Below are 26,481 nucleotides of genomic sequence, written 5' to 3'. Positions count from 1 at the left end.
GTTTCATGCAGTTTCTTCTTCAGGAGTGGGACCCCAGGAGATTTTTCTCCCATCAAAGTTTGCACATCTACAGATGCAGGAATTATTTAGATCTTGTGTGTGCAGCCATTTCTGTGAGAGACTGTAACACGAATCTTAAAGGGTCTTGCCAATTCCTCAGCTGATCTTGTTTCCTCAAACTGGAAGCCTCTGTGTCCTCATCTGAATGGATTTCAGCTGAACTGCTGCTCAAAAGCCTAAAAGATTATCAAACCTCTAGTTCCTATTCCTCATGCCTTATATACCTTTCTGCTTCCTGCCATCCCTTCCTGGGATTAAAGACATATGTCTTTTCCAAGCAAGATGTGAGATCTCAAGTGCTGGGATTAAAGACCATTTTTTGGCCTCTTTGTCTATATAGTGACTGTTCTGTTCTCTGACCCCAGATAAGTTTATTAGGGTGCACAATATATTGGAGGACAAAATATCACCACAAGAGACTGTATACCACACTTGCTGGTATTCTGGCTCTTACAATCACTCCAAGCCCTCTTCCTCAGTATTCTCTGAGCAGATGCAGAAGCTGTGATGTCACTTTATCTGTTGGGACTGGGCTCCTCATGATTCACTGATCTCCACAATGTGTCCAGTTGTGGTTTTCTATAATGGTCTTCATTTCCTGTAAAGAGAAGCTTCTTTGACGATGGGTGGTAGATACAACTATGGGTGGGTGTAAGGATAAGATTTAGAATGTGGTTAGGAATTACACTTATCTAGAGAACTGACAAGAACAGATTTTTTTCAACTCACCTACATTAGAGCAAGCCCAAGCATCTTAAAGGGTCAGGATTCACACATGCACAAGAGCCCCTGGCATTTTAAGAAAATCAGTGATTGGCACTCCAAAAGAGGTGAGACAGGGGAGTCATGAGTTGAAGGCCAGTCTGGGATATCCAGTTCAAGGCCAACCTCCTTGGCTGCAGAGTAAGAGTTTGCAAAACAATACTAAATAAAAAAAAAGATAAAAACCTGAAAATTACAGTGATCATTAACAGAAATCAAGAGATTAGATACAGAAACAAGAATCAATAAACTGGCAGGTATGATTAGCATCAAATAAGTGCCCTATTTATCGTCCTTATTAGTAGTCCTGTGAGTATTTGACAATGACTTACCTTTCCTTTTTTTAAAGCAATGACATAAAATTGAGATTTCACACATGTTCCATTCAATCCCAGAAACATATCATGAAATAAATAACAAGAATGTAATTACTCCGGGAAAAGAAGCCTTCAGCACAGAGTGTCCCTCAATAAAACCCACAACTGACTTGAGTTTCTTTAAATTACTGACTGTGAATACTTCCACTAAGAATTACCTATACTCTAGGTATTTCTTTTCATTAATTTAGAGTTGAAGGAAAAGTATTCTTACCTTAACAGAGCTAAGTTTAGCTACCACTGAACATGTTCAGAATGCAAAGCTTTAGTTAAAGCTTCTACTATGGAAAGTAGGAAGAAGTCTATAACTGTACTAAATTCTTCTTTAGACCATTAGGCAAATCAGTGTGCATCTTTTAATCTCAGATGCCACATCTCCAAAATGGATAGGATAATGGTTTATGAAATGTTTAGGAACAAATAATGTGTCAATTTATTGAGCTCTTTTGTTGTTGTTGTTGTTGTTGTTTCTTTTGGTTTTTCAAGACAGGGTTTCTCTGTGTAGCTTTGGAGCTTGTCCTAGAACTTGTTCTGTAGAACAGACTGGCCTTGAACTCACAGAGATCCACCTGCCACTGGCTCCTAAGTGCTGGGATTAAAGGCATGTGCCACCACCGCCCAGCTTATTGAACATACTTAATGTGGGATAAAAGTTGATTCAAAATTAGTGCCTTTGAAGTGATAAAACAGTATTGCTGTCATCCTTATGACTGATAGCAGGGACTCTGCAGGTAAGGTGCTTTCTGGCTTATTGGAACACAGTTCAGGAATGGAGGTATTCAAGGAGAATTTCAAGAGCTTTTAAGAACACTCCAAGAAAACAAGACAAGAGTCTTCTGGCCTCAGTTTCTTCAAAACACAGAATTATGCTTCACATGTGTTTTCGTGCTTCTCCCAGGTGCAGTGGATAGGAGGACTTCAGGTACCCCAGTAGTAGAATAGTTTGCTTCAAATTACTCATTATTGCCGGGCGGTGGTGGCGCACGCCTTTAATCCCAGCACTAGGGAGGCAGAGGCAGGCGGATCTCTGTGAGTTCGAGGCCAGCCTGGTATCCAAAGCGAGTTTCAGGAAAGGCACAAAGCTACACAGAGAAACCCTGTCTCGAAAAAAAAAAACAAAAACAAAAACAAAACAAAACAAAACAAAAAACAAAACAAAAACAAAACAAATTACTCATTATTGCTTGCTGTTGTTATTCAGTTATATTCCTCTATGGAAAAAAACATGCTGTTGCAGTATGCAACTTGTCCTTGTGATTGTATACAGCTTGAATTCATGAGAACTTTACCTTTCTTAACCCTCGGAGTATAAATTGTCTGAGGCTATAAATAAAGTCGGCTGTTGCATGAGACTTTAGTCCACCTCATTTAATGGCTCCATTCTCCCAGGTCCCCTTGCCTCTAGAGCAGTGACAGTGACTAGAAGGAAAAGACTGAATTTATTTACATACATTTTCTGGGACTCTCACAGACAAAACTTAGTCTTTGTTGACAGTGGAGATATTAGAATTTCTCCTATTCCATGGGATCTAGAGTGTTACCTTTTCAACTGCCATGCTGTCAAGCACACCTCAGAAACTACCTGGGATCTTATTTAAATTCCTTCATAACCTTTGAAGATACCCCCAGAAAAGGCTAAAATCCTACAGGACTGTTGTGATGTAATTGTGACTGTTCTTAGATAAACCCACACCCAAGCTCTCCAGTGAGTCTCACTTTCTTCCCCAATGCCTCCTTCTGTCAACCCTTGTGCTTAAGATTGATGTTAAAAATGCCTTTCAGTAAACTCCAATTCTACTTAAAAAAAAGAAAAAATTAATTCAAATGTATAGACATTCTAAGTTTTTGCACAATTTATTCCTGATTGTTTTGCTCATTTTTTAATGGAATTCTGAGTATTTACTGCTATTGTTCTTTATAGATATATTTGAATATAAAAATCCACAGACAAAGCAACTATTATCTAAATGATTGCTTTGCCTGAACACTCATTTAATGGATTTAGATCTTATTCTGTTAAATTATGCATTTCTAGGAAAGGTTTATTAGTAGAGTGGCATTAAGTATGGGATATTGTGCCAAGCTACTATGAAGTACATTAAGAACTTAGGCTAGTTGCCCAACTTTTCACTAACTCAGATTTTTCACATGAAAACTGAAGATTGTGGCCCTGTGTCTTTACAGCAACTTGACTATAAGTAGTTTGGTCAATATTCTAAAATATTTTACAATCACTATTTGTTACAAATAGCTAAACCAAATGAATGACATGACAGATTTAATATGCTGAATTGTTTTAGGACTATTTACCCTGTACAAATCTACAAGTAAAATTAACATTTTATGTCATAAAGAGGAAAATGCCACCAGAGACCATAACCTACAGTGGTATCCAACCTAGGATACTTTAAATGCATCTACCAAGTAATAAAAGGAAATGCCTATTCAGGATATAGACAGGCAAACTACATTCATGCAGCACAAGTAAAGACCAGGCTTGAAGTCCTGTCCCCCATCTCACAATCTTCTGGTTTATTTCATTGTTATCTGTCCCAGTCACATTCCTGTCAAGAACTCTATAAGCAGCTACTTTGTGTGCTGAGCCAGGGTGTACACCATGACTATGAGCTTTATACCCTGCAGATTCAGGAGAAAAAAGGTTGAAATTATGATTAACCCCAAAGTAACATTGCACAGCTGTAGCACTAATGAAATTTAGAGTCAGATAATTGTTTACTGTGGGTTTCTAGCCCTCCATATTATGAGATAATTAGCATATCTTGCCTCTTCCCAGAAGACAATAAATAGTAGCTTCTCTCTCCCCAGTTAAAAGAACAAAAAGTTTCTTCAGATGTCCCAATTGAGTGAAAAAAAAATAAGTAAATAAAAGGAAGAGGACATGATTCCTCCTAATGTATGGGAAAGTTTTTATTGCAGATATAAGGGAGACTGGACTGGGTCATGTGAGGAGGGAGGGGAGTAGAGAGAGGAAAGAGGGGAAAGGAGGGCCAGGAGACCAGGAGACCAAGAGGCCAAAAGGGAAAAGGGCAGCTGGATTATGTAGGGAAGAGCTGCTTGGGGAAGGGCAGCCCAGCACAGTCCCAGCTAGGGAGTTCTGGGTAAAGGGCAGGGTGTGCCCGCTACAGGCAGTGCTGAGAGGGTGGCGATGCTCAGAGAGTGGCAACCAGCAACCACTTTGTTGTGTTACTAAGCACCTCAATTAGCCTTTTATCCTGGGTTTGACACATAGCAAAAGAGTTCCCTGGAAAACAAGTCCCATCCAATAGAGAATAACTAGTCTGTATAGAGAAGAAACTGTCTAGTCAGCAAAATTTAAAGAGCTGATTCAATGAACTGCAAAGAAAACTTAAGCTGTTCTCTGTAAATATGAAAATCTTAAGTAAACTTATCAGCTAACAGAATTTACCAAGCATTCAGATATTAACATAATCTAAACAAGTAATGTACATAGTGATGAAAAAGACTAGTTGAAAGCAACAAATCTGGGAAAGTGAATTTACTCAGTAGATCAAATAAGAATAAAAAAACTTCGTACTTTAATTCTTACTAGAAAAGTACTTGTTAAAGTTCAAATTTTCTGTATGAGAAAACCACATACACAAAGGAATAGATAGTGTAACATTGTAACAGTATGTTAAATTTTGTTATATTTATTAATTCATTAACTGTCACAAATTTATACTAGTTTGTGTCATTGTTATAGGGAGTGAGATTATACTTACATGTTACATGGAGTGAACCAAGCAGTTGGAAATAAAAGGTTATTCAAATAAAAATATGAATTGTTTAATAAAGATTAACCACACTGAATATGTGAGTGGAACGAGTTCCATAATAGTAAAGTTGGTTTTGATCACCTAAAGGTGACTGGTAACCATGACAGGAAGAATTCCACTATGCTGGTTGAAATAAGGTTCCATAATGGACTGGATGGAAGAGTAAACATGACAGGAAGGCTTCAAAAGAGAAAACTGTTTAAGTGGTGCATAGAGCAGATAATCAATTTACCCAAAGCAAACAATCCTTCCAAAACCTTTTAGTTTAAACATTTAAAACCCATTGAGCTGGGCGGTGGTGGCGCACGCCTTTAATCCCAGCACTCGGGAGGCAGAGCCAGGCGGATCTCTGTGAGTTCGAGGCCAGCCTGGTCTACCAAGTGAGTTCCAGGAAAGGCACAAAGCTACACAGAGAAACCCTGTCTCGAAAAACCAAAAAAAGAAAAAAAACCATTGAATCCTGTATATACTGAAATATAGGCCTGTGGCAAAGGCAGGGCTTTATCACTTTTATAGGCATGGAGGTTGACGTATTTGTAGACGGAAAAAAATGAAATAAAGAATAATGACAAGTGGTCTCTGTTTTCTCAAAGTAGTAAGAAGGGAATTCAAGCTGAAAACAAGGAGGTAGGAAGTCTGTGAATGCTTTGGAAAAGGAAAAAGTACCATAAGAAAGGAAAAATAATATATTGGGTGGTAGACCTACCAGAAATGTAAACATATACTGATGAATAATAAACCATTTTAAGGGACATTGGAAAGAAAGAGGAAGATGAAGTTGTGCTGGAGATCAAAATATTCATTGCTCTCAGATCTGAGATATTCCCAACTGACAGCAATTCATTAAAATGACTATATATAAAACATATGTATAAATTTCAGTGGTAACTGTAGATGCAGGCACACACACTCAGGAAGACAAAATGGACAATACCTATTCCCATGTTGTAGTTGCATGTTGTATGGTGGCTGAGCTCTACTTTGCAATATTGATGTGTACATCTGCACTATATCTTCTCCTTTTTGATGCTTCCATGGTAACTTGGGAGCCATTTGTCTTCCTTCTGTTTCATTACTTGAGTAAAGCATCCAAGAGTCCAGAGACCCAGGAGCCAGAGTTAAAAATTTGAATGGATAGAAACAAAATGAACTGTGAATGGTATATAATTTTGGTCCTATGAGAGGGACTCCAGAGGCTTGGTGCTCCCGTCCTCCAAATGGAAAGATGGTAACCTCTACACTTTGATGTGGGAGAGAAGGAGAAAATAAAGAATATCATTCCCTGATCAATATACCTGAACTAACTACACAGACAGTCCTGAAAAGAATGGAAACACATATCCTCTTGCATATGTATCCTTACACACCTTGATTCTTTATTGATGGTCAATAGACTGCATTGAAATAACTTTCAAATTACTATAGATCATGTATTTTCTATGTATCTGTGTCTTAGTTAGGGTTTCTATCACTGTGAAGAGACAGCATGACCAAGGCAACTGTTATAAAGGAAAAAAAATGTGATTGGGGCTGGCTTACACTTCAGAGGTTTAGTCCACTATGATCAAGGCTAGAAACATGGTAGCAAGACATGGTGCTGGAGAAGGAGTTGAGAGTTTTACATCTTGATCTGCAGGCATCAGGAAAAGACCTGATTAAACATCTGAAACCTCAAAGCCCACCATCAGTGACATAATTCCTCCAGTAAGGCTGCACCTACTCCAACAAGACTACACCTACAAATAGTGGCATTCCCTATGAGCCTATGGGGCCATTTTCTTTCAAACCACTGCAATCTGTGATTTTGTATTTGTTTGGTCAATTGGAAAAAATAAATATCTTACTCCTCTATACTTCTCTCAGCAATGAATGTAGCAACAATTTACCAAATTGGTAATTATTTTGGAATTTTTAAAATAAATTTTTAGTGAGAAAATATGGCTTTGGGATTATTTGCATTGCATTTATATTTGTTTCCATATGTGGTCTGTTAACACTCAATTATTTCATAAAAATGAATTAATGTGTTGACTTCAGTCAGTTTAGTACTTGAAATTTTTCTACCTAAATGTAACCTGAATTTGGCTAGATATCTCAATTTACAAACATTTAAGCAAGGCAAGCTGGAATAAGATTTTTCCCTTCTCATTTTCCATCATTTGCTGGTTTGAATTTGAGTATCCAGAAGGGTATCTTATGTCGCACCCTTCTTGGTTTTAGTACGAATACTTCTTCTAGGAGTGACCTGGTTATGAAGCCAGTGTTTTTTTCTAAACTCAAGGTCACTGCCTCCAAGCTTCAAAGGTCACCCAGGGAACACTTGTTGTTGTTGTTGTTGTTTTTCCTTCTAGTCTTCCATATTGTATCAAATGAATTGCTCTACATTGCTTTCTCTATTTTCTTGATTTCTTCTGTTTTCTATGTTGTAAGCATTCTTCTAGAGATATTCTCTGCAATTTATCATTGTCTCTATTTTTAGCATGCATGTGGCTAAGTTAAGATTCCAGTGTTAATGACGGGTGTCTTCCTCTGTAGCTCTCTACTTTATTTTTGCCTGAACACAGTTGAAATAAGTCATATTGCTGCTTCCTAGATAAGGACAATAGAATACATTAAAGTTATCATTTTTGCAGGGCAGTGATGGTACACACCTTTAATCGAAGCACTTGGAAGACAGAGGCAGGAGAATCTCTGAGTTTGAGGCCAGCCTGGTCTACAGAACAAGTTCCGGGACAGCCAGGGCTACACAGAGAAACTCTGTCTTGAAAATACAAAAAAAAAGTATATTATATTTCCCTTTTGAATTTATCAGTCCCTTTAACCATATGCCTACAATGGCTTGAATGTTTATGCCCTCTGCACAAAATTTATGTGATGGAATTTGGAGGTAGCACCTCCAGGAGGCAATTTCGAAAGTCTTCATCTTCATGATTGGGATCATGACCCTGTATAAAAGAGATTTGAAGGTGCTCATTTGGTTGTCCTACCATGTGACAACTCAGAGATGACATCCTCATCAACCAGGAAGTGAGCTGTCATTGCATGGTGTATTGACAAAAGCTTTTACTGTAGGCTAGTCAGTTTACAGATAACTTGAGAAACAATAGAAACATCTGGTGTTCATAAGTACCAAGTTTATGGTAAATTTGTATCAACCTAATGGACCTGATATTCTTCAATCTGCAAAATGGGTTAAATAGCAATTATCAGAGAATGATTAAATGAAATTCATAATAATAGTTTAGCCTGAACTATAGAGTCTAATAAATGATTTTTCACCCTCTCTTCCCCTGGTATATTTCCTTTTTCCCTCTGTGGGTTTTTCCAAATGGTCTGGAAAACAGTAAAGTATCTGCCTAGGGAGGACTCACAGCATGACCGCTGGGTTGCTGAGGGATCTGAAGCGTCAAACACCACAGGGTAGCACAGGGAGGCAAAAGCCAAAGGGAAGCTGATGCAGGCTTTTGGCTTCTGGTTAAAGTTGCAAGCACAGCTATTGCCTAGCGAACCCTGGAAGGGAAATTAGGTGATGCTATTTGAAGCAGATCTTTTCCCTCACCCACCCTAATTTATTGAAAGCTTCTAACTACTAAAACCACATACTTTCAGCAGGTGAACAAGGGTTTTCAATCATTTCAACACAGAAAGGAATGTTTACTATAACTCTACTCACTGTCATGGGAAGGCTAACACTACTGAAAGAAACAACAGAAAGAACCAATGGTCACTAAAGCAGTTGAGCTGACATTGGTGAACTTCACATTTAGTCCTTAGAAAGGTACAAGAGTATTCAAACAAACGTAGATTAAGTAATTAGAAACAGTAAATTAAAATTACTGTGTCATACAGAAAAGGACCCAAATGGACAGTAGAACAGGTATATACAAGAAGCATTAGAAAACGATTAATTGGTGTTTGGGGACCACTCTATAGGCAAGCATGAGACTGTGAGTTTAGATTTCCAGCATCTAATTAAAAACCAAATGTGATAGCATGTATCTACAATCCCAGCACTGATGTAGTAGAGACAGAAAGATCCCCCGAACTCATTGCCCAGCCAGTCTAGCCAAGACAATGAACCCCAGCTTCACAGAGAGACCTTGACTCAAAAAGGCAGGCTTTCCAAATCTGAATACACCTTTCTCCATCTTCTCTAGGGTTATGGAATCTCGACTCCACTTTCTACAGCCTGATCTAGGAGTAAATGCTTTGAGTCTGGAAGCATAAATAGACATACCCCCACTCTCCAATCTCTTTTGGTTAATTTTGTACATGAACATGATATGTGCCAAACCACTATGACCCCCAACTTCCTTGCTACTCCTGCAAGTTTACAAATAAAGATATTGATTCCCCCTCAGATGTAAAGGGTATGGTCCCATAAGTCCTTCCCTGTCCCTTGACTTATTGTTGATAGATCCAGTCTTATATGAGCCGCATGAAGGTAACTATGGCTGTGACGAATTAATGATGGCAATGGTTTAGATTGAGTCTAGAGAGTGGCACTTTGCAGCCTTTCACTCAATCTTCTGGCTTTTATATATTTTTAAGCCTTTCTTTCATAGAGCTCCATGAGACTAATAGGGGGTATATAAATATCTGTTTTATAGTAGGGTCCAGTCTCATCCATTGCTTATCCTCTGGACTTTGGATAGACATGGGTCTTCACATTCATAGTTGTCTTTGTAGGGAGAAGATTCTCTCATTAAGACTGGAGTTACTTTCGTCTATGAGAATAAACACATTTAGAAGATATTTTGCTACTTCATCAATTTGGTTAAACATCAGTAATAAGTTATGTTCTTGGGCTTTCAACCTACCATGGCCTGAGCTGTTAGATAAGCTTTTAGTAGCACACATCATATGGTACAATAGTCATCTCCACTTATACACAATTTCTGTTACCTGTTATTTTACTGAATGGAAGTCAACTGTGGTGTGAAAACATTGAGTGGAAACTTCCAGAAATGAACAATTCATATGTTTGAAAACATATTTTCTTAAGTATTTTAATTAATATTCATATGTTCTTATAATGGGTTTTGAACCAGTCCACCTCCCCATTCCCTCTCCACTAATTCCTCCCTTATTTCTCTGCTTCCCCCTTTTAACTTTATGAACCCTATCTATCTTTCCATCTATCTATCTATCTATCTATCTATCTATCTATCTATCTATCATCTATTTATCTACATATACACTTTCTAAATTTAATACCCACTTAGCTCATTTATTTCTGCCTATATGTGCATGAGTATGGGAACACCTACTGGAGCCTGAGTAGCCTGTCTGGATATGCACTCCTGAAGTAAAGCTCCTTAGTCAGGATTGGAATGTAATGAGTTCCCTCCCCTCTCCATGCTAGAATTTTGAGATAATATAATTGTGCGTAAGCTGTGTTCATGAACTCTCAGCCATTGTGAGGTCATGTGTGCCACTGTGCTGCGATATGCAACAAATACTGTTTTGCCACAGGTGTCCATTCCCTCTGGCTCTTATAATCTTTCCTCTCCTCTTTAATTCCATGATGATCCTTTATTCTAGCAAGTAAAATAAAGTAGGTTATAATAGATATCCCAATTATAGTTGAGCACTCCAAAGTCTCATATTCACTGCACATTGACTGATGGTTGATCTCTGTTTTGTCATATAGCACTAAAAGTAGTTTATCTGATAAAGGCTAAAAGATCTTCAACTCTATGAGTGTAAAGATAAGAACTTGGGGAAAGTGTTGGAGGAGAGATGACTTGGTGGTTAAGACAATTTTCTGTTTTTTTAGAGAACCCAAGTTCAGTTCCCAGTACTACAAGGCAGATCACAAGGGTCTGTAGCTCCATTTTAGAGGTCTGATGCCATCTGATGCCCTCTTCTGGCTCCCATCAGCCATGCTCTTGATGCAAAAACATACTTGCATTAAAAAGAAAAGGAAAAAAAAACCTCATAGACCTAAAGCCAAAGTCTATAAATTTATAGGAAAAAACAAAGTATTAGGAGACAGTTTATTACTATGTCCATTGAGCACAGTATTAGCACTGGGTTCTCTAGTAGGGCCTAAGGCCTGTATCCCACCTTCCAGTACTATAAAAGCTAGCTGCTAAGAATAGAGCTTCAAGATTGGCAGCTCCTTGGTTTCTCCATGTCCTTTGATTCAGATATGCATTATCTTCAGCAATAGGGTCTTAACATTAAGTTCTAGAGGGTGACCAAGAACAATGGCAATAGTTTGTAATATTTAGGAAAAGAGAGCTATGGGATCCTATTGGGTAGCAATCCAAAAAATAATGACCCATACCAGTCCCTAGGATTTTCTAATAGTCAGTGATGTCTGGGGAAGGCATTATTCCCTATTATAAGGTATTTAAATCCCTTTTACATCTGTATATGGTTATGCATACATATTTAGGAAGTTTCCATAGTGATAGGCTTCTGTGTGGCATCTTCAAAGGTCTTTCATGGTAGTATTGTTGTGAACATCTTACTGTACAAAACTAGACTCACTACAAGTGTGAATGGAAACCAGCATTGTACAGACAGAATTTGGTACTTATCTGTAGTTTCAGATATCCTGTAGGGTTCTTGCAGTGTATGGAGTTGAGGGGAAACCATTGTAATCTCCTGTCATGCGTAATAACTATCTTGCAGATGTGATTCTCCCTTTCATACAGACCTTGAGTCCATCAGCTAATCAGAAATGCCCAGAAGTACAGACTTGATACCATCATTTACTTTCTCTGCTCACACATAAAATGATATTATCTGAACATATCATTATGAGTTGTACTTTCCAGCATTGTCCTCCATAATTTTTTCTTGGCTTAATTAAGTTGTTTGGTTATAAAATCAGAAGCTGCTAAGGTTATTAAAAAATCAGTTATTTACTAAATAATGACAAATACTTTTCAACCAACTAGCTGCAGGCATCAGCAAAACCAATTTATGTTTTGTCTTATCTATGTTTTCAAACTTCATTAAAAACTAAAAATGACCACTTGAGTATAATTTACATTATATATCTATATATAGACATATAGGTATACATATATAAATATATAGATATATCTAGATATATATATAGGTATATAGAGAGATAAATAGATATATCCCAAGATACACAATACAAAGTACAAAATAAGGGGAAAGTCAGACAGTCATAATTTACATACGTACCATCCTTGCCTAGTCACTTGAAGATCAGTATATATTTAATGTACATTATCTCTTGATCACAGTTACTGTTGGACACCTTCACAGAGTGCTATTTCCTGCACTGTCCTTTAAGATGTATCTTGCATATACCTAATACCAAGTCCACAGCTATGTATCTCATAATTCCCTCTCAAAGAGCATCTGTCTATTGTACCTGTTAGGCAGACTCAACCCCAGACCTGCAAGCTAACTTATTTTGAGATATGTTTCCACTAGCTCACCTGGATGATAAGTTCACAGACAACTATCCAAGCATCATAGATGGTTAAAGACAATTAGTACAGAGTCTGAAATAGAATATTCGGACAGTGGATTGGGCATAGCAGGTATTTAAGTCACAACCTGGTAGAAATACCTACTTGCTTAGTACCATATCACTGCAATTTGAACTTAATATAAAGCTTTTCTTCCATCTTAGACTGGCAACAGAAGCTGTTACATAACATAGTATCCTGGGAGCTACCAGTCATGCACACAGTCAGCTCTTTCACTGAGAGCAGTACCTGAAGAAAAACTAGGTGCTGTGTTAAATCTTTAACATGAGCAGAATGCTGTGTCAGCACCGAGCTAGCCACTCTCCTTGGTGCTGTTAGATACACATGGAAAGATTTCATTCTCATCATGTTTATTGCCGCAGCATTGCCTAAGGGGGTTATAAAAACTAGTAGTGGCCTGTGTAATTTTTCTGGCACTGCTAAGAGAATAGCCTTGAACTTGGAGACAGATCTCTGAGTATAAAGTGGTAATGGGCTATCATTCACACCATTCCTTCCTGGCTATATTAAATAACACTTTGGTATTTAGCCGTAATTCACTATCTGCAGTGGCTATGTCAGTTTGACTTTAACTTCAAACACAAATGCAGCGAAGAATAGGTCTGCTACATCTATAGAAATTACTATTCTAGATACAGCTTCTTCTTTTTTTTCATTTGTGTAAATTTTAGATCCTGCTCTTAGTGAAGAAAAGGGGAAAGATCCGGGAGCAGGGAGATGGTTGTACCTTAGAGTATTGAGAATAAGGCACACATTTTCTTTAATTGGATTTTTTTGTCCTGCTGAAGTCTTGGGCACTGAAGAAGTTGGAACTGTACTTGAATATAGAGAAGAAATGTGCATGGAATGTTCTGAGTGAGGCTTTAAAACACAGCCCTTACACATCAGGGAGGTATAGCAGACAAATCCACAAGCACAAGATAAACACACAGTTTATGGGAGATTGAGTGGAGCCTACCATTTGTACAGGGCTGACAACCCATCCTGATTGTTCAGGCATCTCTTTATCTGTGTATTTCCAGTGCAGCCCCATCCTCATAAGCCTCAAAGGTTAAAGAAGAGGAAGGAGAGACTATGGGATGGACAAATAGATTGCCAGCATCTGTGAACTAGCCAAAATCATTAACTTATGATATACATGATCAAGTTGTAACATAGTTTAATAATAATAATTACCATTGTCACAAAATAATAGATATTACAATTAACTAGACTTTGATTTGAATTTTAGTCATACTCCCTCATTGAAAAGTTTCTTAGAAATTACTTAGTTGCTCCCATTTTGGTTTCTTCAGTAGCCATGGAATAGTATCAGTGTGTGAATAGTACAAGCACAATCAGCTTGGATAGTGTTTGTAACACACCTTTCACGGTACCAATAAAAAGGAAGAAGACTTCACTCAGCATTGAGTTGCCTCATTCACTTTCTGTTCCTGCTCTGTCTTCACCTTATGACACTCAGGCCTTATTTTTTTTTTCTTTCTAAATCCTCCCAACGGACTCCCTGACTTTAGACAGTTGCTGGTTATGCATTTCTGTCTCATATCCAGTCCCCAACACATCTCTTGCCTAGGAATGGCATCTATCATTTAGTTTTCATGTTTAAATAGGATTCTTCAAATAAGCACATTTTCCTTATTCACAAAACTAGTGAGACGACTCCACCCCTCTCTTTCTCTCCTGTGTGTGTGTGTGTGTGTGTGTGTGTGTGTGTGTGAGAGAGAGAGAGAGAGAGAGAGAGAGAGAGAGAGAGAGAGAGAGAGAGAGAAAGAGAGAGAGTTTCTGTGCATACCCATATATGCTCTAGTTTCTGACACTCCATTTAGGTTAGTAGTAGCTTCTGGGCATATCTTATGAATTGTCTTTTTAAGTACCTCTTGTAAAGAACTGAAAAATATATAAATGACAATTTAAAAAAAGAACCTATCTAATTCACCAATAACCTCTAACCCCTTGGTACAGTAACCAGTACTCATAAGACACTCAGTCCTGTGGATTCAATTATAGCCACATCCCTGGTACATGATTCATGGTAATTAAATGAGTGAGTATCATATACCTAGGTGGAACAGCATCTGTATAGAAAACAAGAATGAAAATCTTGATACAGATAAATGGTTATAGCCTCCCCCAAACAGAACTGGTTCCTTGCTGTCTTTTTCCATTTTCCCATATTCCTAATGTATGGATTTAGCTTGAGTTACTATAACACACTGTTATAGTCTGGTGGCGTAAGCTTTGGAGGCTGGAACTCAGAGACAAAACCAGTAGTAGATCCAGGGTCTGGTGAGTATCTGCCTCTTGGCTGATACATGGTTGTCCTTTGTTTGTGTCATATATGAAAGAGACAGAGAGAGAGCTCTCTTGTCTTTTTATAAGCCAATTATCCTGTTTGTGGGAGGTTCGTCTTCACAGTCAAATCATCTCTGAAAACCTCCCCTTCATATATGATCATACTGGGAGTTACAATTTCAAAAGTTGTATGCCATCCCACAGTGCAGGGAGGGGGGTGGCAAAGTTGAGACCATGTTAGCAGCACAGGGGTTTATGACCTACAGAGATCATAAAGGTGTGCTTTAGGCTAGACTCCAGACAGAGCACATTTTCTCAAGCCTTTTTTTATTGGATTTATTGATTTGATAAGGCACAATTTTAAAAGGTTCTGCAAAAATTCAACATAGATGATGATATAAAATTTTTCTAATGTGGGTATTTGAGGTTCAAGTCCACATTTAACAGAAAGTTTTGTCTCTTTAATAACAAATGGTACTTCACATATTTTGACCAAATTACCCTTAAAAGGATGTCTTCCTAAGGAATAAAAGTTCTGTAACTCTATGAACCTTTTGAATTGAGTTGTGCTTCATTCTTTCTGTGTCTACCATACCTGAAGTAGTGTATAACACACAGAAATAAGTCATATTTTTGAATGAATGAATAACTGAGTTTCTAAGGAATAAGCTATAATCCCTCTTGTAAGAATGTATGAAAAATAACTTCATTGAGTATTATTTTCATTTAATAACCTATTTAGTTAACATATCAAATGTCTCCTACTTACATATAACAGTGCTTGTTGACTGAATCTATCTTTATTAAGCATAGCACAGAGCTGGTATAAAACATCACAGCATGTATGACATGCAGTTACAAGACTACAGACTAAAATTCCAAAACAGAAGTCATAACAAAAAGTTCCAGATGGGAAAAAGCTTTAAGATAAGTGATTTTATTCTGATGCTGACAAAAAAAAAGAAAGAAAAGAAAAGAAAATGACAACAGTGAGATAAGAGTTCTAGAAGCAGCCAATGGAAGGCATGTCTTAGCCATTTGCCTGGCATACGTGAGAAAAGCAAGGACATTTGTTGTGGGTGGAAGACAGCTAATGCAATTTGTGAGGGACGATGCAGGGACCAGAACAGCAATTGCTCCATAAACTGTCACAAGCTCTTTGATCATGGAGAGTTGAAAAGTTGTTTTATTGATTTTCACAAAATTTGAAATTCAGTGGTAGTATAAAAAAGTGAGTGAGGAAGGGCCAAACTTGATGAATTAAGTGAAGACCCAAGAAAGCACTTGGTAGTAAGGGGTAATAAGTGGCCAGTGACAAGCAGGAATGGGGACAGAGACACATTGTTGAATATTCAATAAATAATATTTGACACAGTGAGTAATATTTTGTCTAATTTCTCAATAGTGGATTCCAACCTTAATAGAAGAAACTTATTTTAAAGATCAAAGTAAGAACTCAAGGTCAAAGGGACCTCAGCTTGATTCTTTGTATCAAATGACACCTAGAAATTAGAATACTGTGATTTCTGAGGAACACTACCATTCTCCTAGAAGTCACTTGAGTCTTCTTGATACTGCAATCATACCTCCTTCTATTTCCTCCTCCAAGTGAAGGCTGTGGTGTCAAACATTTCAAATTATCAAATGCAAATTATCTTCCAAAATCAATTTCAGAATGCTTAGCCAGAGATGCTGTTAAGCAGTTATTGATTAAAAGTAGAAAAGTTAACTTGCAAATCAAATCTAGATTGCTGGTGTCTGCTGTGGCAACATAATTTTCTATGAATATAGACAGAAGACTGCTACTTTAAAAATGGGGGAAAGGCCTCCTTGTTGGCTTCTCAGAAGCAAGCCCTGCTCTGCTTATTAGCTTTCTTCATTGACAAGAATAAGCAAATGTTTAAAAACATTATGCATCAGGACGTTCTCTCTGTGGTGTATAAGTGGCTCCCAGGAGCTCCAGAAGGTTCCTTATGAGGGTTATTACCTCTTTCAGGCCCTCTGGGAAGTATTTCGTAAATAATTACTTCCCCATTTCACACGGATACCCTGGTGTTCTGTACATGGGCCATGATCAGGGAGTAACTTCTGAACTGGGAGGATTTGGTTGATTAACTTTCCATTAAATGCTTCCTGATTCCATGCTGAAACTTCAGGGATCAAGCTGGGAGCTAAGGGGGAAAAAGAAACAACCTGCATGCTTCACTGGTAATTAACATCACCAGGTGACAAATCAATACTACCTGGCTATTCTCATAAACAATGATAACAGGGAGAATGAGGTATCCAGCCCTTGGCTGCCTGGTTATTTTCGTATAGCTATAGGGAGTTGAAAAAGTGGAGAGTGATTTTTCTTTAGCTGTAGGTGGTAGTGAATGCTGAAGAAGCAAGCAGATGTTTCAAGGGAAATGGTCTTTAATTTAAAAAAAAAAAGTAAATATATTGTAACCTGCAATGTTGGACAAAATTGTGAATTCAGATGAGTATTTTTAAGATTTCACATACTTGAATAAAGGTGAGAACTTATTAGTAGATGTATATTCCAGAAATTCAATCTCCAAAACATTCATACAACAATATTAAGTGAGTTCAGGACAGAACAGCATAACTTAATGACTTAGAGTTTCTAATGCTGTGATCAAACACCATGACCATAAGCAACTTGGAAACACACTTCCACATCACAGTCCATAATTGTAGTCTGTATGGCAGGAATCAGGAATCAAGAATTGGTGCAGAATCCATGGATGACTATGGCTCACTGGCTGGCTCCCCCATAGCTTGCTCAGCCTGCTTTCTTACAACAACATAAGACCACCAGCCCATTGGTAGCACCTGAGGTTGGCACCACCACATTTTTCAAGAAAATGTACTCCAGGCTTGCATGCAGGCCAATATAGTGGGGGCATCTTATTAATTGAGGTTGACAAAAAACTAGCCAACACACCGATGTATTCATGAGCAATCTCCCAAGAGATTCTGTTCCAAGTGGGTCAGAAATCATACTTGAAGAGTAATTACATAGTAACTAATAGAGTCATTGGCAGGTAAACAGGTCCCAACAACTTAAGAAATGTTTGTGTTCTTAGTACTTGGTAGCTGTTCACTAAGGCAGAACAGCATTGAAAGGGAACATCAAGAGACTAAAACACAAATGACATAAGTTAGTCATTCACAGTGTTTGATAGTTGACAAACATTATGTTTTCCTAATTATTTTAAATTTCCCTGAGCATTTGGTGTAGGATGCATCAGCAGACACTTTCAAAAAATGGAAAACAAGGGCCTAAGCCCAGCTTGTATATCTACAGCACTACCCCTACATCCAAGGCTCAGGGGACATCATGGAGAGAGGTGGTGATGATAAGATTAAAAGCGAGAGTCCCTGGACTTCTGTGACTAGATAGTGTCTTCTCAATATGTCAGGGACACTTTACCCATAAAATTTCAAAAATGTGATTGCTTAAAGAAGATCTATATAATTAGGATAACTGTTGGCATGACAATGTGGAAAGGGACAATCTCACAAGGCCCCCCACCTCTAGATGAAGAGCTACAGGCAATAAATGTACTCTGAAAAGGCTGTTTCAGTTTTCTCCAGAGATGAGCTCCTTGATAGGTAATCCAGCCCCCAGCGTTCACTCCTAAATGCATGCACATAGAAGCAACACTGAATGGACTCAGCAGGCTCTTTATATTTATCTTTATGTGGGTGTGTATGCAACAATAATAATTAAGGAGAAAACAGGTCATGGATTTGCAATGGGTGTGTGGTAGGGGCATGGGAGGAATTGATGGGAGCAAAAGAAGAGTGGAAATTATATAAACCCAGTACTCATGTATGATATTCTCAAAATATATTTAAGCAAAACTAAAACTTAAGTCATATATATATATATATATATATATATATATATATAGAGAGAGAGAGAGAGAGAGAGAGAGAGAGAGCAGTAAGCTGGTAATATCAGACTGACTCAAACTCTAAAGTCAGTTACTTGGCAGAAAATAAGCAATTAAATGTTCGTTAAGTAGAAATTAATTGCCCACCCTCTTAGAGAAGGAAGCCATTTTTTTCTATTTCAGGCTAGATCCCTATTGGAATTTACAGCATCGTTTTAGCTCCGTATAAGGCTCACTGTCGCTTCTCTAGGCTCTGCATCACAAGAATGGGGACCTCTTTTCAGAGAGATAAAATAAGTCGAGGTAGTCAAGCTCTCATCTCTTAAAATGCAAACTCCGACAAGATTTAATCCTTTTTATCACCCTGGATGCAAACCCAAGTATGATCAAAATTAGAACTAATTACTTAGTTAGTGCCTCCTCAGGTTTTTTTCAATGTATCTTGATTTCATTGGTAACTTTATGTTCTGGTAAACAAATGATCAAGTTTTTACTTTGCATGCATGAGTTCTAGACTTACCTAAGACAATGAGAATCACTCATTTGGGGAACCATGGGCCTCCAAGGTTTTATTTTAGTTTTCAGAACAATACTTAGTCTTATTGTCATTAAGTTGATAGAGGTAATTAGAAGGAAAGGGAGAATTTTTTTACCCACATTCCCATTTCCAAGGATAAATGATCCATAACCTTCTATTCAAAATTCCAGTCCTGAGATCAGCTCCTATTCCACTGACCAGAGATTTTGGTAACTACACAAAGTCCACAAACAATTGAGTCACTAAACTTGTTTTCATTTTTATTTATTTGTTGAAAATGTTTTTCAGACAATATATTCTGATATGGTTTCCCTTCCATAATCTCCTCTGATATCCTTTTTATCTCCCTCATCCATTTCTTCTTCCTTTCTTTTTTTTTAAAAAAAAACCAACAGGCAACAAACAGTGAAAGCAGAATAAAACAAAACAAATAAATAGAAAGAACAACAAATAAAAAGCATAGAAAAAACACATTCAGACACAAGCACAGTGTGTGTGGGGGGAGGGGGAACTCATACACACAAAACTAGCAAAACCACAAAATCAGAAACCATAATAGATACTCAAAAGTTCCATAAATTATTTTAAAAATGCCCAAACAAAGCATTATGAGATAAAACAACTCTAAAATACCATTGAATTCGTTTTGATTTGGCCATCTACTTCTGGGCATGGGATCTGCCCTTAAGTGTGGTTTGTGTACCAGTGAGATTTCACTGAAGAAAACTGATTTTTCCTTTCCCTTTGTGCGCAGTGTCAATTAGAGATAGCTTCTGGGTTAGGGATGGACGTTTGTGCACATTTCCCCTCTCAGTGCTGGGATACAAAATGGCTCGTGCCTGTGCAGGCCCTCTGCGTGCTGCTACAGTCTCTGAATTCGTATGTGCTGTCAGTATTAGTATATCCAGAAGACCTGGTTTCCTTATTATCTACCATCCATCCCCACTGGCTCTTAAAATATTTTTGTCTGCCTTCCTAGGAGTTCCCTGAACTCTGAGGAGATGAGCTTGATGAAGATACCCATTTATGGCTGAGTATTTCACTATCTGCATATTGTCCAGTTGTGGAACTCTGTATTGCTTTCCATCTATTGCAGGAGGAAGTTTCTTTCATGATGGCTGACTGAGACCTGATCTATGGGTATAGCAGAATGTCATTAGGAGTTGGTGTATTGCTACATTTCTTTAGCAGAATAATAGCATTAGCAGAACAATAGTATCTGGTTTTCTGTACTAGGTTCATGGTCTATCTAGTCTCAAGTTCTTGGCCACACAGTGTCAGGCATGAGCTCCATCTCAAGGAGTGAGCCTTGAATCCCATCAGGTAGTTCTTGCTTTCTCTCACAAGATTTTTGCCATTATTGCACCAGTTATTATGAAGACATGTCACCACTGTAAATAGAAAGGCTTGTAGCTAGTTAGTGATTATCTTTCTTCTTTTGTAGTATGCAGATTATCTTACAATGCCATGAACACTAGGGGTCAATAGGGTGAAAGCTCTGGGCATCTGGTGGACCTCTCCATTTTCAATGAGATATGTAGGTGTTGTCTTTAGAAATAGTGCCTTACCATCTGTTTGTGGCGAAAAATGAATAATCTTGGTAATAGTTTGAGTTATTTGGAAATTTCCATCAGATGAACCCTTTTAGCCAACAAATATTTTAGATGTAACCCATTCCTGGCACTGGAGGTTTCACTTGATGGTGATAGAAGTCTAGTGGGGGCTTTATTTCCTTTGTTTTTTGGTGATTCCATTCAGATTTCGTATGTGTGTGTGTGTGTGTGTGTGTGTGTGTGTGTGTGTGTGTTTGTGTGTGTGTATACATGCATTTAGTTGTATGTATTAATATAATATTTTGTATTATATAAATATATAATTAATAATAATATGAATAATATTTAATATATAATTCATATATATATTTAAGAAGTTTGTACTATAGTAGGTTTCCATATGATCCCTCAAATTACTCTTAGTGTTCCCTGTTCCTTCCTATATTTTCCTTCCTTACCTGTTTCATCCATCTCCCAACTATTGAGCAAATACTAAAATCATAAAACTGAGGCCTCTGTAATTTGAAACTTTTTTGAAGTCACTTCAGTCTATAATCAGTATAAATTTCCCCACGATAGGCAAAACGCATTTATAATGTCATCTTTCTTCTTGCTAAACTTAGGAATCATTAAAAGCCCCCAAACTGACAAGATGCTGGGGTTTGTTTGAGATGAGAATATTTCTCAATTCTGTTGTGCTCAGGTTGAGAGGCTTGCTTTCCAGGGACTCAAATGACATCAAAGCCACTCCAATTCAGAGGCTTTCCAGTTCTTGATTCATAAATTCAAAGAATGAAATTCATGGACCACAGAGGCAGAGATTTAGAAAACAGGATTTTATTATAGGAGCTTAAGGGAAAGAAAGAAGATGAGGCTCCTGTGCACAGGAGGGGTGTCCAGATTTGGGTACCATTGACCCTGGCTGCCTTGGAGTTAATGATGCTTTAGTGGATGGAGGAAGGGGCTGGGGTGAACTTGTCAGGCCAAAGTTTATTTCTGGTGTTGAGTTCTGTACTCAGTAAGATTTCCAGGAAAGGGTATTTCTTTGGGGGAAAAAATAAGGGGAAAACAGACTCTTCCTGGAGTCTCCAGCCTCTGGTCATGTTGATAGAATCTTGTTATTCTAAACTGCCTAGCCAGTGTCTGCCTATCCTTCTCTTCAATAGCGTACCTGTGCTTTTCTGTTGGAGAGGATTGGACTCTCCCCATCATTGTTGGGAAACAAGTACAAACACACCTATGCAAATAACCACAAACAATTCTGCTTCTGTAATGAAGAATTGTTTCTCTATTTAAAAGACTTCCCAAGATTGCTTGTAAAAGCTGCTCTTTTGATATTAGACCAACTGTGGGCATTGGGAAAAAGTAACTTAGATCATTCAAATCTGGTGCACAAGCTGATTCTTGTTAAGTTCTCAAGCCTTTCATTGCCTTAGGTCTGTCTAGGAGTGCTACCTGAGAGAGCTCCTGCTTTAACTCATTTCCAAAACAAAGCATGGCATCCCACACCCTTTCTCAGGAAGGAAAGCTTGGTGGCTTTTAGTGGGACAGAAAAGTCTTGACCAAAGTACCACTTTGTTTTTAAGTTTCCAGCTTCCCTTTATCCTGCCTTCTCCTTGCAGCCTTTCTTCTTTATCCATCATCACAAAAGCCTGAAGCCTGATCACACTACTTCTTCCTTCCAATAGTGCTTGATTGGCTTTTTAGAAAGTAAATGCTCCAGGCACACAAAAGAGAAGGTTGTGCCTGAAGAGTCCCTCTCACTCTCTCTAAGATTGCCAAATGACTCACTGAAACTCAGTTCTATTTGAAAAAAGTACAGCAGTACAGCGGTCACAGAAGTTGCTGTCAGGGCTCTGTCACCTGACCACAAGGCAAGCTCCCTTCATTAATGATGCAGCTGTCTCCAGTTCTTTCAGTTACTGTGTTTTGGGGGGCAATTGCAAAAGAGTGAAAGAGCAAAATGATGAAGGTTTTATTTTATGAATGAATACTAATCCTTCTAAACCACTCCTCTGAGACAAAATAAATGCACTATTAGTGTGTGAAAAAAAAATTTAAGTTTTCTATTAATAGCCTTCACCAAGGTCTCTAAGCCATTTTCCCTCATAGAAACCCAGTCCCCCCTACACAGCACAGGATTGCTTCCAAAGACCATCTGTTAGAAAGTCACTATTACAAAAAAAAAAGTCTGTTTCTTTGAGATTCCATAAAACAATGTGAATCTTCAGTAGAAAAAAATAGGAACAATATTAGCGGTTTCCCCAAGCTAAACAGACAGAACTGCTTTTCCACAAAATATCTTGAATGGCCAACATTTCCTAGGAAAAGGAAAACAAAATAAGACAGGAAAATAATGTTTTCACAAAACATTTTTTAACATGCCACAGTTTTTTATGTAACAACTCTAATAACTCAGCTATGAGGTTTCCTTCCCCATTAATATGATTAACATCCATAAGAACAAAGGTTCATATAGCATTCAGCTTTCACTTCCCTTTCCACTCTTTGCCATGAGAGAATACAGCATTCTTTCCTCCACAGGACATAGAAGAAAGTGCCATCTTGGCAGCTACAGTAACCTTACCAGACAAGCAAATCCGCTGGCCCCCTTAGTCTTGCACTTAATAGCCCAGAGAACTATGAGAAAATAAACATCAGTTCTTGCTTTGTTTGTTTCTTGTTTTTGAAATTGTATTTTAATTACAAGATTTCTTCCTTCCCTATCTTTCCTCCAAATCTTCTCATAATATCCCTCCCTTCAAATTCATAGCCTCTTAAATTTATGTTCTTTTTAAGTTTCCCAGTCTGTAGTATTCTGTTATAGCATCACATGTTAATACATGGGTACAACATAGGCTTTAATGTAGCCCACCTTTTGCTATCCAGAAATGATAGAATAATTCTAATATGTACATGCAATTAAGAAGAACAGTCTTTTTTTTTCTACAGGTGAAAGAAATAAGGCTATTACTGTTCTTATTGAAGTAAGCTATAAAATAAGAAATAAATCTTGACTGCTTAGTCTTTCTCTTGCTTTTTAATGCCACTTTTGCATTGATTTAGCTTCTCCCAATGCAGTTACAGAATTTTAGCCTCACAGAGAGGAAGAACATTTAAAAACCTACCATCACTTTTTTGTGATGGTGTATAGAACTATTTCCTTGGAAAGGGAAGTTCTAATCTTTGGGATTATTTTTCCAGTCAAAGTGACCATTGTGACATAGTAGAAGAGTATATATCATAGAAACAAGTTTGCAGTTCTTGTCTAAAGTAATGATCCAGTGATGACAGCTCTAATTTTCTTCCTGGATATGTATCTCGGAGACAAAGAGGTGGTCTGTTTCTCAACTCATCATAAATAGAGCTTGGCTGATCTTATAATTAAGCTCAAAGGGCTGGGCAATGGTGGCACATGCCTTTAATCCAAGCACAAAGGAGGCAGAGCCAGGTGGATCTCTGTGAGTTCAAGGCCAGCCTGGTCTACAGAGTAAGATCCAGGCAGGCACCAAATCTACACAGAGAAACCCTGTCTTGAAAATATATATATATATATATATATATATATATATATATATATATATTCAAAATTCTGCATATCTGCTCCTCTCCCAACAACTTTGCTTTATCTAGAATGCCATCATATTCAGGAGATGGAAAACTGATTTATAGCAGTAAAGAAAATAGCTTTCCACTTCGCACTCTATGTGTAATTTTTTTTTTTAAGTGAAAGTCACATAACATAAAATCAGTCATTTTAAAGTATATTGCAGTCAGATTTTCCTTTGGGATGTCAGCTCACAAAAAACAACACAGAAATGTTTAGTCGTGAAAGCTTGGCCTACAGTTTAGGATTGTCCCACTAGCTCTTATAACTTAAATTAACCCATTCATATTAATCTATGCTTTGCTTCATGGTTTTTTTTTTTTTTTTTTTGGTTTTTCAAGACAGGGTTTCTCTGTGTAGCTTTGTGCCTTTCCTGGATTTCACTTTGTAGACCAGGCTGGCCTTGAACTCACAAAGATCCACCTGGCTCTGCCTCCCAAGTGCTGGAATTAAAGGCGTGCGCCACCACTGCCCAGCCTGCTTCATAGCTTTTTACTTCTCTTCTGTCTTGTACCTCCTGTTTCCTCTCTGTGTCCTCTAGTATCTCTTTCTTGCCTAGATTCATTTCTTCTTCTCTGTCTGCTCAGATGTCCCACTTAACCTCTTCCTGCCTAGCTATTGGCCATTTAGCTCTTTATTAAACCAATCAGAAGGTGCCTTGGCAAAAGCACATCTTCACAGTGTACAAAAAGATTATTCTATAACATTTCCCCCATTTTTCTAAATAAAAAAAAAAAATGTTTTAAATTTAACAGAGTAAAACTACAAAACTACATACAGTAAGAATAATTATCAGGTATTGTCTAAGTGAAAAGGAAAGGTATTAACTTGAAAAAGTGAAATGATATACAATAAGAACAATTATCAAATAAGAACAATATCTGATCCATTTGTATTTGGCAAATTCACAGAAAATACATTATCTATTCTCTCTTGACGAGTCCAAAGTTTTATACCTAATTTACTTTCTACCATGACTAAGAGAAATTCTAACTATAACTATTGAGTCTTTAAACCCATCAAAAACCTGAGAAAGTGCTAGAGAGATCCCCAGAAATCCACAAAGTTACCTCCACAATAGACTACTGGCAACGGTTGAGAGAAAGTCCAAACTGACCTACTCTAGTGATAGGATGGCCAAATACCCTAACTGTCGTGCTAGAAATCTCATCCAATGACTGATGGAAGCGGATGCAGAGATCCATGGCCAGGCCCAAGGTGGAGCTCTAGGAATCCAATCGGCAAGAAACAGGAGGGATTGTATGAGCGAGAATTGTTGAGACCAAGATTGGAAAAAGCACAGGGACAAATAGCCAAACTAGTGGAAACACATGAACTATGAACCAATAGCTGAGGAGCCCCCAACTGAATCAGGACCTCTGGATAAGTGAGACAGTTGATTAGCTTGAACTGTTTGGGAGGCCCCCAGGCAGTGGGACCAGAACCTGTTCTTAGTACATGAGCTGGCTGTTTGGAACCCTAGGACCTATGCAAGGACACTTTGCTGAGCCTGAGAGGAGGGGACTGGACCTGCCTGGACTGGATCTACCAGGTTGAGCTGAATCCCGAGGGGAGGCCTTGCCCTGGAGGAGATGGGAATGGGGGATGGGCTGGGGGGAGGGCGGAGAGGACAGGAGGAGGGAGGACAGGGAAATCTGTGGCTGATATGTAAAATTAAATCAAATTATAAAATTTAAAAAAAAAAGACCTGAGAAACATATACTATTACCTGAGTAAACAGGAAGTGTAGAGCAAGCAACTTCCAAAACTATAAAAAATGACAGAAATAGTTGGCTGCCTAGAGAGTCACCCAATATTCCTCTGCAACATTGGGGCATCTATCTTTGGCCTATAGGTCTAGAATATCTAACAGAATTTTCTATGAAGCAGGAATTTGAAGGACTGTCCTACCTTGTCTTGTTAAAGTTCAGTAGTCTTATTCCTTTGTGTCTTACTTGTCCAATTTGGACAGCATTCTGTTAGCAATTGAGTCAAGGGCAGTTGTTTTTTGTTTTGTTTTGTTTTGTTTTTCCCCAGTGCCACAAATGAAAGCAAACTCCCATCACCTTCTTTTGAAGTAACTTGGTGCTGCCAGGAACAGACTTGTCTCAC

At 38.0% G+C, this 26,481-nt stretch overlaps 1 long non-coding RNA gene across 1 annotated transcript; it reads right to left on the bottom strand.

The window, feature by feature from the left end:
- Positions 1-455: 455 nt before the first annotated feature.
- LOC131908395 (uncharacterized) lies at positions 456-10,344 on the bottom strand. Its single transcript, XR_009378578.1, has 3 exons — positions 10,267-10,344; positions 8,368-8,506; positions 456-658 (listed from the first exon to the last, which is right to left on the bottom strand). It is a non-coding gene; the product is annotated as an uncharacterized LOC131908395 (long non-coding RNA).
- Between the last annotated feature and the right edge of the window lie 16,137 nt (positions 10,345-26,481).

Source organism: Peromyscus eremicus, chromosome 4 (assembly GCF_949786415.1).
Source record: "Peromyscus eremicus chromosome 4, PerEre_H2_v1, whole genome shotgun sequence".
Lineage (NCBI taxonomy): Eukaryota > Metazoa > Chordata > Mammalia > Rodentia > Cricetidae > Peromyscus > Peromyscus eremicus.
Note: the sequence above shows the minus strand (reverse complement) of the source record. Positions and strands in the feature narration are given on the sequence as shown.